Raw genomic sequence first — 14,155 nt, forward strand, 5'->3', positions numbered from 1 at the left:
ACGAGAAGGAGCTTGCCGCGCGCGAGCAAGGAATTGGCGGGGCTCTCAAGGAAGCAAGGGATGCTGCCGCAGCTGCCGAGGGCGCCCAAAAGGAGCTGGAGACGAAGGTGGCGCAGCTGGAAGCCGATCTCAGGGCGAGCGGCGAGGAGCTTGCCGCGCTCAAGCGTGAGCACGAGAAGGACGCCGCCGCTCATGGTGAGATGCAGGGTCTTCTCGCTGAGAGGAGCAAGGAGCTCAGCGCCGCCAAGGATTCCAATGCAGATCTCGAGTTGAAGTTGGCTACTTTGACTCAGACACTGGACGGCGCCGGGGAGCGGGAGGTGGCCTTATCGGAGAAGATCAAGGCCGACGAGGCGCTGCTGGCGAATGCTGCTGCCGCCCACGACGCTTTCAGGGAGACTGTGGAGCACTGGACTGAGGGTCTTGTGGATCTTGCCGCCGCCATCGACGGGGAGCTAGCACAGCTGGGGATGGAGGATCTCGGGTACTCCTCCGACGAGCACCTCCAACGCAGCGCCAAGCTCAGCTTGTTCTTGAAAGGCGTGGCGACGGCCCTCCAGCGACTCCGGGAGAAGATCCCAAAGCAGCTGGCCGACGAGTCACGCAAGATCTGCGCAGGAGCTCTCCAGAAGGTGCTGATGAAGGTGGCCTTCCGGAACCCAGGCCTCAACTTCACCAATGTTCTCAAGTCCCTGCCGCTGGATGCTGATCTGGAAGCGCTCAAAGCCCTTGTCGCACCCATTGTGGACAAGGTGAGCGGGATCAAGAGGGTTGAGGGCGACCGTGTAGATTAGGCCGCCCGTTTTCTCTTTCTCTTTGTCGCTGCTGGTCATGTCACGAGAACAATCTATTAGAGCTGCGACAAGCTATCTTGTAATATAACTCTATTTTGGGTAGAGATTGCTATGTTATTTCCTTTACTTGATTCCTTCCTTTGTATGTTTTTGCCCTACGCTTTCAGGGAACTGGTCGGGGCAGGCACCTGAGCCGCGAGCGCTGAGTGCGGGACGTCAGCAGCCTGCTGGCGGTGCCACTTCCGACAAGAAACCTTGTCGCAACTAGTCGCAGCTCACTTAAGTTGTTGAGCGGACTCGAAACAAAGTAAGGGCGCAACTAGCTACGAGTTGGTTCCTCCGCGCACAAGTTTTCCATACAAAGTACGGTCGTTCGAGGAAGATAACTTAAAAATTTAAAACTGATTGCTCAAACTTTGGCAACTTAGGTTTTCTGTCGTTTGCTTTCCGGTAAGGCGAAACTTCCTTGAACGATGCCAGGTCCACACCATTATCTTCTCCTATCCCCCCGGCAAACTTGTGTGCGAGGGAACCTTCCTTTCCTTTTTGAGAAAAAGAAAGAAGAGAAAATAAAGATATGGAGCCTTCCGGCTCGTTATTGCTTACCGGGGGTAGGTGCTGCACAAAGTGTCAGATAACGCATGCAAAGAAAGTAGAAAGCATGAAATTGACAAGATGTGCGGAGCACATGAAGTTTACTTATGCACGGGTTCTGCGCCCAGCTTTGTACAAAGGATTACATGCAACATAGGCAAGACATGTACAAAAGGTGGTTGCCGGAACAGGTTCCGGCAACCGCGCCTTACGGGTAAAACTTACGAAGATGCTCAATGTTCCAGGAGTTGCTCACCGGAATGCCATCTTCGGTCTCAAGGCGGACTGCGCCAGGCCTAGTGACTCGTTTCACCCGCTAAGGGCCTTCCCACTTCGGCGTCAACTTGTTGGAATTCTTGGCGGACTGAACGCGCCGAAGAACAAGGTCGCCTTCCTCGAAACTTCTGGCATTAACTTTGCGGCTATGGTAGCGGCGCAAAGCTTGCTAGTATCGAGCAGCTCGTACAGCAGCCTGAAGACGGTCCTCCTCAAGGAGCAGCGCGTCATCTTGTCGCAGCTGCTCTTGCTCAAGCTCATCATAAGCGAGCACTCGAGGTGACCCGTATACGAGTTCCGTGAGGAGAACTGCCTCTGCTCCATAGACTAGAGCGAAAGGTGCCTGGCCAGTGGCTCGATTTGGTGTCGTCCTGATCGACCAAAGAACCACCGGCAGCTCCTCAATCCAGTTCCTTCCGCACTTGCGCAGCCTGTCGAAAGTTCTGGTCTTGAGCCCGCACAGCACTTCAGCATTCGCCCTCTCCGCTTGACCGTTGCTTCTTGGATGAGCAACAGAAGCGAAGCAGACCTTGGCGCCAAGATCTTGGATGTACTGCATGAAGGTGCGGCTCGTGAATTGCGTGCCGTTGTCGGTGATGATCCTGTTAGGGATCCCGAAACGGCAAACAATCGACCTGAAGAACTTGACTGCTAACTGTGCTGTCACCTTCCTCACTGGTTCCACTTCCGGCCACTTTGTGAACTTGTCGATTGCAACGTACAAGTACTCAAAGCCCCCGACAGCTCGGGGAAAGGGGCCGAGGATGTCGAGCCCCCAGACCGAAAATGGTCAGGATAAAGGGATCGTCTGGAGAGCTTGAGCTGGCTGGTGTATCTGCTTGGAATGGAACTAGCACGCTTCACACTTGGTTACTTGTGCAGTTGCATCCTGGAGGGCTGTCGGCCAAAAGAAACCTTGCCGGAATGCTTTGCCGGCAAGTGCTCTTGCGCCAATGTGGTGGCCACATATGCCTCCATGTATCTCTGCCAACAGCTTTTGTCCGTCTTCCCGGCGAATACACTTCAATTTCACACCGTTGAGTCTTCTTCTGTACAGTGTGTTGTCGACAAACTGGTACATACTTGACTGCCGGGCTACTCTTTCCGCTTCTTCTTGCTCTTCGGGAAGTTCCCCTGTCTGAAGGAAAAGGACAATCTGCTGTGCCCATGTTGGAACTTGCGGCTCGACAACAAGGAGTAAAGGCACATCTGTTGCTACGGGAACATCCGCTTCTACGGCAAGAACCTGCAGCTCAGCCGGAGCTTGATGTTCCCCGGCAAGCTTGCCGGAGAAAAACTTGTCGGGAGCGTCTGCTTTAACGGTACAAGTCCTAGTGCTTGCCGGAGCAGACTGCTCCTCAGCACTCTTGGCGTTGATTTTGACGACCTTCTTGGCGGCGGCTTCGGGGAGCTCTGCCGGAAAATAGTCACCAGAAATCAACTTCCTCTTCTTGCTATGTCCAGTTGATGGCGTTACGGATGGTTGAGTCAGCTTAAGCACAAAGATCCCTGGTTCCACAGGTAACTTAAGTGCCGCGCACTTCGACAGTCCATCGGCAATGTCATTTTGAGCTCTTGGAACATGTTCCATCTGCAGGCCGTCAAAGTGCTCTTCTAGCTTTCTCACTTCATCAACGTAAGCTTCCATCAACGGACTCTGATAATTCTTGTTCACTTGGCGGACGACAAGCTGTGAGTCACCCCTGACAATGAGCTTCTTGATCCCAAGGTCTGCTGCGATCCTGAGACCGGCAAGCAAACCTTCATACTCTGCAGTATTGTTTGTTGCTTGCTCCATGGGAAAGTGCATCTGGACTACGTACTTGAGGTGTTCTCCGATGGATGCGACAAGTAGCACGCCCGCACCGGCGCCTTGCAACGAGAAAGCACCATCAAAGTACATCAGCCTCTCTTTGCTTGCTTCCTTGACGGGGATGCTCGTCTCTGGAATTTCTTCATCTTGTGTTGGCGTCCATTCTGCTATGAACTCTGCCAATGCTCTGCTTTGGATAGTTGAAGTGCTCTCAAACTTGAGGCCAAAGCTTGAAAGTTCTAGTGCCCACTCGACAATCCTGCCTGTTGCTTCTGAATTTTGCAGTATCCTCTTCAGCGGAAAACGAGTGACGACTGTGATCTGATGTGCTTGGAAGTAATGGCACAGCTTTCTCGAGGCCATGAGAAGGCCGAAAAGCAATTTCTGCACACCAGAGTACCTTGATCTAGCCCCCTGCATAAGGGAACTGACAAAGTAAGCTGGGCGCTGCACCATTCTTTTCTGCATCTTGTCACGCTCCTGCGCAGATCCATCTTTGTCAGGATCAGAGCTTGCCGGTGAAGTCCCTTGCTTGTCGCTGGATGCCTCTGCCGTGGTTGCTGGCTCATCATCCGCCTCTCTCTCCGCTACTAACGCAGCACTAACCACTTGATTGGTTGCCGCTATATATAGCAGCAACTTCTCTTGTGGCTTAGGTGCGACAAGTGTTGGAGTGGAGGACAGGTATCTCTTTAAGTCCTGCAGCGCAGCCTCCACCTCCGGAGTCCATTTCATTGGACCTGCCTTTTTCAATATTTTGAAAAACGGCAGGGCGCGCTCAGCGGACCTAGAGATAAACCTGCTGAGAGTAGCTACGCAACCGGCAAGTCTTCGTACATCCTTGACGCGCTTTGGTGCTTCAGTCTGCTCAATGGCCTTGATCTTGTCGGGATTGGCTTCAATTCCTCACTGAGACACGAAGAACCCGAGAAGCTTACCGGAAGGGACTCCAAACACACACTTCTCGGGGTTAAGCTTGAGGTTGATCTTGCGCAGATTTGCAAAGGTTTCGTATAAATCTTGAATCAGAGTTGCCTTGTCCTTGCTCTTGACCACTATGTCATCCAAGTAGGCTTCCACATTTCTGTGCATTTGCGGCTCAAAAGCGTCGTGGACTACCCTTGCAAATGTTGAACCAGCATTCTTTAAACCGAAGGGCATCCATACAAAACAGTATGTGCCACATGGGGTGATGAATGCGGTTTTCTCCTCATCCTCTTCTGCCATGAAGATCTGATGGTATCCTGAGTATGCATCAAGAAATGAAAGCAAGTCACATCCGGCCGTGGAGTCAACAATCTGGTCGATGCGTGGCAAGGGAAACGGGTCTTTGGGACAAGCTTTATTGACATCGGTAAAGTCGATACAAAGCCTTCATTTCCCGTTTGCCTTACGCACGACTACAGGATTGGCCAACCACGTAGGATGGAGCACTCCTCTGACAAGGCCTGCTGCTTCCAATTTCTTGATTTCTTCTGCGATGAATTCTTGGCGCTCCAGTGCCTGTTTCCTGACTTTCTGCTTGACAGACCGCGCATGAGGACAGACGGCAAGATGGTGCTCGATTACTCTCCTGGGAACACCGGGGATGTCAGACGGTTGCCACGCAAATACGTCGACATTCGCCCGCAGGAAAGCAACAAGCGCGCTTTCCTATTTAGGGTCGAGAGTGGCACTGATAGTGAAGGTACCACCAGTGCCATCCTCCTTGGCGGACACCTTCTTGGTCTCTGGTGGAGCTGCCATTGTCTTCTTACACTTGCCGGTGGAGCTCGATGGTGCGTCCTCGATGGTAGCGCAGCACTCCGAAGAGGTGCGCTTGCCGGAGTGGGCATCAGAACTCTTGCCGGACTTGATCTTCTTCTTCGCCCCGGGAGCTTCAATGGCGAGTGACTTGCGATCTGTTGCTGCTGCTGCTTCCCGGTAGATCTTGTCGGCGCAGATAAGAGCATCCTTCTTGTCGCCAGGGACAGAGATGACACTTATCGGGCCTGGCATCTTCAGTATGTTGTATGCATAGTGTGAGGCTGCCATGAATTTGGCGAGTGCTGGACGGCCTAGTATCCCATTGTAAGGTAATGGAAAATCAGCAACGTCAAAAGTGACCCTCTCAGTCCTGAAGTTCAACTCGCTGCCAAATGTCACCGGCAACGTAATCTTTCCCTTCGGCTTGCTCCTTCCTGGATTGATTCCTTGGAATGTGCCGGTCTCTTCGAGCTCGCTATCAGGGATCTGGAGTTTCTGGAGCACCGCGGAGGAGATCAGGTTTAAGCCGGCCCCGCCGTCAACTAGCATCTTAGTGACCTTGAGGTTGCGGATAGTTGGTGAAACCAACATCGGCAAGCACCCGACCGCAGTTATGCGATCAGGGTGGTCCTCAATATCAAAGATGATAGGCGTGCCGGACCATTTCAGAGGCTTCCGTGACTCGATGGGTGGTTCTGCTGCATTGACTTCCCGCACCCATTTCAGAGGCGGTGTGAAGTATGCAGAGAAGCACCATCGTCAATGCACATGACCTCTGTGGCTTTCTGGAACTCCTGCTCATCGGTCTCGTCATCATCCATATCTTCATCGTCGTCGTCATCTTCATCCTTGTCGCGATCGCGGGGAGGTCTGTCTCCTTGCCGCTACTTGTCCTTGTCGCGGCGTCCTCCCCAGCCGGGGCGTTTCTTGCCAACTCCTCCAGTACCTTCCTGGGCTTTCTCCTTGTCGCGTCGCTCGTATTCAGCCTTTTGCTGCTCGACAAGCTGCTCGACCTTCTTGCAGCTCTGAAGGTCATGGCCCTTGGTGCGGTGGATCTTGTAGTACTGCTTGTTGGTGCCGTCCTGCTTGTCGGCGATCGCCACAGCCTGGTAGCTGGTGCCCGCGGCAATCTCCTTGTCGGAGCTACCAGCTTTGGCTTTCTTGTCGGACTGCTCAACGACTAGCACCTCTTTACCTTTCTTCTTCCTGTTGTTCCGCCGCCGGTTTTTCCTTGCCGGGGCAGTCTCCTCACTATCAGATCCTCCTGCTCCTGTATTCTCTCCGGGGAGTTTCCTCCATTCCTCAGCACGTGCACACTTGTCGGCCAGGCCATATAGCTCACTGACGTCTCTGATCTTGCACATCACCATCTCCTCCCGCATCCTGCGGTTCCGCACATTCTGATGGAACGCGTTGATTACCGTGGCAGGGTGGACATCTGGGATGTTGTGCTGTACACGGCTGAATCTCCGAATGTACTTGCGCAGGGGTTCTCCTTCCTTCTGGGCGAGCAGATGAAGATCGCTCTCTTGGCCATGAGGCTTGTGGCCGCCTGCGAAGGCGCCGACAAACTGATGGCATAGGTCTGCCCAGGAGGATATGGAGTTGTCCGGCAAGTGCATGAGCCAGGATCTGACATTGGGTTTGAGCACCAGTGGGAAGTAGTTGGCAAGGATCTTGTTGTCCCGTATCTCGGCAGCTTGCACCGCGATGGTGTAGATGCTGAGGAACACCGACGGATGCGACTTGCCGTCGTACTTCTCTGGCATGTCTGGCTTGAAATTCTTCGTCCTGGTCCACTGGACTTGCCGCAACTCACGAGTGAACGCAGGGCAACCTACCGCGTACGGCAAGTCGCCTGGTTCCCCTGGCGCATGCATGTCGACAGAGGGCCCAGCGCGCTGGTCTGATTGACATCGCGCTTCTCTTTGGCGCTCGATGCGAGTACGAGCGTCTTCTTGTTGTCGTTCGTGAAGAACTTGGCGTTGATCGCGGCGAGCTCGTGGATGTGACGATGCGGTGGAGTCGCTGTCGAGGTTGATCCGGCGAGTCGGCGATCTTGGCCTTCGGGGTGGAGAGTGCCTGGTGGTTGCACTCCCACCGGTTTCGTCACCATTGGCTCGTGCCTGGCGGTCCTGCCGCGGCAGCGATGTGCTCGGCTGCCGCGGAGTGTCGCCGTTGGCAAAGCCGATGAGACTCTGAATGGTGGCCCTCCATCCGTCGATCTTGTCTTCCGTTGGAGGGTAATCCAGGAGCAGTTGAGCTTGCGCCAAAGCTTCTGCTGGAGTGGTGGGTGGCAGTGGCGAACGGTGCGAGGAGCGGGATATGCTCGGACTTCTAACTATGTTAGAAGGAGCAGTATCCCGTCCAGGCGACCGTGCCTCGCTCGTGCCAGCATGTTGGCGTGCATGCTGGTCTTGACCACCCCGAGATCCACCAGCTCGATCTTGGCCCAACAAACGTATGGTACTGCAAGTACCATGACGCTATCGGTCCTGCGCCTCCTGAGATGGGCGCGGAACATGCACGGACGCCGAGGTCTGCGCAGCCTTGTCCTTGGACCTGGCAGCGTCATGAGCTCCCTCGTCGATGTCCGTTCTTCCGCCGGCGTCTACCCCACCGCCCGATTGCTCCGGTGATGATGGGATCGACGTGGACGGAACAGCTGCCGCCGAAGTCTTCTTCTTCGGTGGCATGTCGATGAAGAAGATGAAGATCTGGCTCGTGTGCACGCCGGATCAGGTTCACACAAACTCGACGCCCCCTACCTGGCGCGCCAAAGATGTCGGGGAAGCTGATCCACGAACACCTATGGGGACCGGCGGACCGGGCCCCTTTCGGTTCGGCGGGGGGCGGAGATCGCACGAAGAGCAGATCGAGGCGAAGCACACGAGCAGTTTACCCAGCTTCGGAGCTCTCCGGAGAGATAATACTCCTACTGCTGCTTGTCTGATTGTATTGAGTTCTTGCCCGGGAGCACTGAGTGCTACAGTACACTCGAGCTGCTAACGAGACCGAGCGTGAGTGTTTTCTGGCTTCCAACCGAACCCAACGAACCCCCCTCTACGTTGCGCATGGGCCTCCTTTTATATGCTCAAGGGGTCACCGACAGGTGGCAACGTAGACAAGGGTAAAAGTGGAAAAAGAGGGGTGGTTGGTACAGCTACCTGCACAGTACATCCTACCTAACCCTGACAGCAGGGGACAAGGGCATTGAATGCCCGTCTGCGTCGCCCAAATAGTGCAAAAAGGACCGTCAGGGGCGCCACCGTCTGCCACGATGGTGATCTTGTCAGCGTCGCTTGCCACCTCGCACCGCTGGCTGCACAGCCTCCTGCCACGCGCGCCTGGAAAGACCCCAAGGCGACACGTTGGTGGATGTGCTGGAGCGTGGGTACAGAGTGGTAGCCTCCCGCGGCAAACACCTTGCCGCGGCCGTTGTCTTGTCGCGTCCGGAAGCTTGTCGCTCACCGGGCCTTGCCGGGACGCGCGGCGCGTCGCGGCAAGTTCCTCGAGATGCCTTGGTTGGCCTTCCCGGCAAGCTCCTCTTGCCGGGGCCTTGTCTCTTTGGCTTGAATACTTTGTTCTTGAATGGCTCCAAAGGAGCCACGGAGGACCTTGGCGGTCACCCGGCAAGCCTTGCCACGGGGCGCTGGAACTGCCCGTGCACAAGTTCGGGATACTAGTGTACCCCTACTCTAGTACACTGATAGCATAGTTATGAGATTTTCTAGGCATGATCATGTATATAGGCATCACGTCCATAACAAGTAGACCAACTCCTGCCTGCATCTACTACTATTACTCCACACATCGACCGACTCCTGCCTGCATCTAGAGTATTAAGTTCATAAGAACAGAGTAACGCATTAAGCAAGATGACATGATGTAGAGGGATAAACTCATGCAATATGATATAAACCCCATCTTGTTATCCTCGATGGCAACAATACAATACGTGTCTTGCAACCCTTTCTGTCACTGGGTAAGAACACCGCAAGATTGAACCCAAAGCTAAGCACTTCTCCCATGGCAAGAAAGATCAATCTAGTAGGCCAAACCAAAAGGATAATTCGAAGAGACTTGCAAAGATAACTCAATAATACATAAAAGAATTCAGAGAAGATTCGATTATTATCCAAAGATAAGTCTGATCATAAACCCACAATTCATCGGGTCTCGACAAACACACCGCAAAAAGAGATTACATCGAAAAGAGCTCCACAAGAGAGGGGGAAACCATTGTATTGAGATCCAAAAAGAGAGAAGAAGCCATCTAGCTAATAACTATGGACCCGTAGTTCTGTGGTAAACTACTCACAACTCATCGGAGGGGCAAGGATGTTGATGTAAAAGCCCTTCGTGGTTGATTCCCCCTCCGGCAGAGTGCCGGCGAAGGCTCCAAGATGGGATCTCGTGGATAGAGAAGGTTACGGCGGTGGAAATTGTGTTTCGTGGTGCTCCTGGATGTTTTCGGGGTACGTAGGTATATATAGGAGGAAGAAGTACGTCGGTGGCCGCCCGAGGGAACCACGAGACAGGGGGGCGCGCCCTACAGGGGGGCGACCTCCTATCTCGTGGCTTCCTTGGCAACTTCTTGACTTGCACTCCAAGCTCTCCAGATCACGTTCGTTCCAAAAATCACGCCCCCGAAGGTTTCATTCCATTTGGACTCAGTTTGATATTCCTTTTCTGCGAAATACTGAAATAGGCAAAAAACAACAATATGGGTTGGGCCTCCGGTTAGTAGGTTAGTCCCAAAAATGATATAATTGTGTAAAATAAAGCCCATAAACATCCAAAAGGGGTAATATAATAGCATGGAACAATCAAATATTATAGATACGTGGGAGACGTATCATAAATCTCCAAGAAGATCGAGGAGAACTTTGTATTGAGATTCAAAGAGAGAGAAGAAGCCATCTAGCTAATAACTATGGACCCGTAGGTCTGCGGTTAACTACTCACAACTCATCGGAGAGGCCTTGGTGATGATGGAGAGGCCCTTCGTGGTCGATTCACCCTCCGGCGAAGCGCCGGCGAAGGCTCCAAGATGGGATCTCGCGGATACATAAGGTTGCGACGGTGGAAATAGTTTGTCGTGGTGCTCCTAGAAGGTTTCGGGGTACATAGATATATATAGGCGAAGGAGGTCGATCAGTGGAGCCACGAGGGGCCCACAAGGCAGGAGGGCGCGTCCCCCCTAGGGCGCACCAAGCTCCCTCGTGGTCGCATCAGCTGCTTATTGACGTCCACTCCAAGTCTCCTGGATTGTGTTTGTTCCAAAAAGATCGCTCCCAAAGGTTTCATTCCGTTTGGACTCCGTTTGATATTCCCTTTCTGCGAAACACTGAAATAGGCAAAAAACAGCAATTCGGACTGGGCCTCCGGTTAGTAGGTTAGTCCCAAAATTGATATAAAAGTGTATAGTAAAGCCCGTAAACATCCAAAATGGGTAATATAATAGCATGGAACAATCAAAATTATAGATATGTTGGAGACTATCACCTTGCAGCGGGACAGTCCAGCTCGTCAAGAGCTTAACTAGCAATTCGACATCCGTCCCAAACCTGACCAAACGGCGGCATTCGTACCGTACGTACATAAATACGCACTTAAAATACCATGGGCATAGATGGAGGCACTGCTAGATCGTGTTCCACAATGCGGCTAAACCGCTCCGGGACACACGTAATTTTTCTTTTTTTCTTTCTTTTTAGGTTTCTTTTTTCCAGGCATTCACTAGTGACCTGATTGCCGGACCTATCAAAGGACAGACTTACCAAGGAGGGAAGTAGCTCAAACACGCGAGGAAATCTCTAGCTATTCTTTTCGATGATCATTCTATCTGTCTTCGGACCTGCACACAGCCCCCCCTTGGTCTCGGCAGGTTAAACAGTCATTTGGTTTATCGCACTACTTGTATACATGCACTTCGACGTATTATTAAATTACAATAAAAAAGTTTGCATCCCAATTTTTATGACATTAACTTGTTGTTTCATTTTTTCTTGATATTTTTGTCAATTGCAACCGTACACTTTGGTACGCTTTAATTCTCCAGGGGCTTCATTGTGCCCATAATACGGCAAGAAAGTCCAAACACTTTTACAGTAGTTCGACACCTCGAACTTATGGCATTATATGCATCGGCTCTGAATCAATTCTTGGGTCAATAGTTGGGTTGCCCGGCTCCTGTGCTTGCTACCTTACATTCCACTATATCGGCTAGGGTAGTAAAGGGAGAACTACTGCGATTGTGTCCCGGTTCTTCCAGACGAGCACCTCAGTAGTGAAAGCCAAAAACTGACTGTCATGATGCGGTGAGAGCCGGTCAGCTGTTCGAGAGGTCCCAAAATCTTTAGCGATTTCTTCGGCATTGTGCGATTTCTAATGCATCGTGCGACGATTCAGTTTTTATCTGATTAGGTGCTCACAGTACCCCAAGTTTGGACTTCCGAACACTAGGGGCTGCACCTAAATTTTTATTGTCAAACTCCTATGGCTAAGTGAGGGTGATAAAGCCTTATATCCGATTGCCTGGTTCGTTGCGATAAACACCTCCTTTAAGGACCAAACTCTGGAGTAGAGAGTGTTAAGATTTATCCCGAACACCCCCGTACTTCCTACGAGGGGGCTGAAGTCGACGACTGGCCAACTCTCAAATTTAATGTTAAACAGCCGCATAGGAGGTAATTTTTTTAAAATAACAAGCATTATATTACATAACGATCTTGTTTCATATTACAACACAGGATAACATGAATGTATTCATGGAAATATAACATCCTTGGCACATCTCTCCGCCACAATGCGGGATCCCTCTAAGACACTATCATAGTACATCTCGGGCTTGCGGTGCTCCTTGCCCATGGGCGGTCCTTTGGTCATCAGCTTCGTGGCATCCATTTTAGCCCAGTGCATCTTGGCGCGGGCGAAGGCCTTTCGCGCGCCTTCAACGCAGGCCCACCGCTTAATGGCGTCAAATCGAGGGCAGGCACTGACCAGCCGCTTCACGAGTCTGAAGTAGCTGCTGGGAATAGCTTTGGCAGGCCATAGCCAGATTATTAAATCCTTCATGGCTAGTTCCTCCGCCCTATGCAGCTCGACCAACTGTTTCAGCTGATCGATAAAGGGCACCGGATATTCTAGCGCAAGGCATTGCGACCAAAACAACTTCTCCATAGAGCTCCTCTCTTCGGCTCAGTAGAATTCTGTGGCGTCTGACACGTTGCACGGAAAATCAGCAAACACCCCTGGAGAACTCCGAATTCGGGTCAGTAAAAGGAACCTTTTCTTCACATATTTGCTCTGCATAATAAAGGCCTTACCCGCCGCGATTTTTCTGGCCTCCTGGATTTCTTGGAGGGCGCCTTAGGCTTCAACCCAGGCATCGTGTCCGGACTGACGAGCCTTGGTGAGTTCAGACTCTTTATCCGCAATATTTTGCTCCAAGGACTCGCACTTCTTCACGGCTTCCTGGAGCTCTTGTTGGACCTCACTCACCCTGGCCTCATGCTTTTCACGAGCGGCCTGCTCCTTGGCCACCTTCTCCTCGGCCTCGGCCAACGCCTTCTTGAGAGCCTCGACCTCGGTCGCTGCTCCTAATAAATATCATGACATTTTTTAGTCAGAACAAATTATTCATCCATATTGAATATAGACAAGGTTATTAAAATAACTTGGTTATCCTCCAGCTGTTTCTTCACGCGACCGAGCTCTTCCTCGGCCCACTTCAGACTCTGCTTCAGTCCGGAGACCTCAGCAGCATGGGAGGTTGTAGCTAGTAATGATGCCTGCTTATTCACATAGACATTTCATAGTTAGTCTCCTGCGAAACTTATTTGATCATTTGTCTGGTTTTTCTTTTCGAACACCGGACAGTGTATCAGGGGCTACTGTCTATACTATGACATTCTTTATATATATATTCGCGTTGCTTACCTCAAAACCTGTTGGAAGGCTTGTGCATGCTTCAGTCAGCCTGCTTTTCGCGGACTGAATCTTCTCAATCACCGCGCCCATAAGGGTACGGTTTTCTTCAATGATGGAAGCGCCTTGCAGCGCCTCCAGCAAAGTATCCAGTGCCTCTGTATGGACAGAGGTCACCGGTGGAATAGGTGCACCCACTTCCTTTGAAGGAGGTTGCTCGCCTGATTCCGGAGCCGTTTGGGTCTCCGGAATTGTATTCGGCTGCAGGCCGAACTTGATATGGCCCCCATCATCAGTATCCATAGGGGTTTGCTACCCCATCTGTCCGGGTGCCGAGGTTTTGCCCTCCGGCGCCGCCTCCATGGTATCTTGGGTCTCTCCCTGGCATGGGACCCTTTGGGACGACACCTTGGTGTTGTCCATGGCCTTGGGAGAGGAGGCCGCCGGAATGGTCCCGCTGTCCGTCACCGCCGGGTCCAGCGAGTCCTCCGATGAGGATCGCTCGAGGTTGGACCAAGGAGGACTGCAAATGCGTGATTCAACACATTAAAACTATGAAGTAGTGAGGCCGGATACATGAAAGTGTCCGGGTTTTGGAATACTCACGGTTGGGCCAGGGGCTTGACCCTGGGGTTCCATTCTAGGCTGTTGTCGGTGGCCGAGGAGGAGTCGTCCGAAAGGGAGGCTTTCCCCTTCTTAGATGCTTCAGCCTCCAAATGTGTGGAGGCCGCCCTCTTCTTTCTCCCCCTTGCAGGGGGATGGCGTCCTTCTTCTTCTTCCTCCTCTTCCTCGTCATCCTTGGCGATGGAGAAGTGAGCCTCGGCGTCTTCGGACGTCATGTCCGAAGTGCCCTTGCAGCGGAGACCGCCCTGCTCTCCTTGTCCTCCTTCTTGGCCTTCTTCTTCGGCGCCTTATAGGGCACCGGAACCAGCATCTTCATCAGAAGTGGGCCTGCTGGGTCTTCGGGCAGCGGAGCCGGACAGTAAATCCTCTCTGCCTT

The sequence above is a fragment of the Triticum dicoccoides genome, chromosome 6B (assembly GCF_002162155.2).
Source record: "Triticum dicoccoides isolate Atlit2015 ecotype Zavitan chromosome 6B, WEW_v2.0, whole genome shotgun sequence".
NCBI lineage: Eukaryota > Viridiplantae > Streptophyta > Magnoliopsida > Poales > Poaceae > Triticum > Triticum dicoccoides.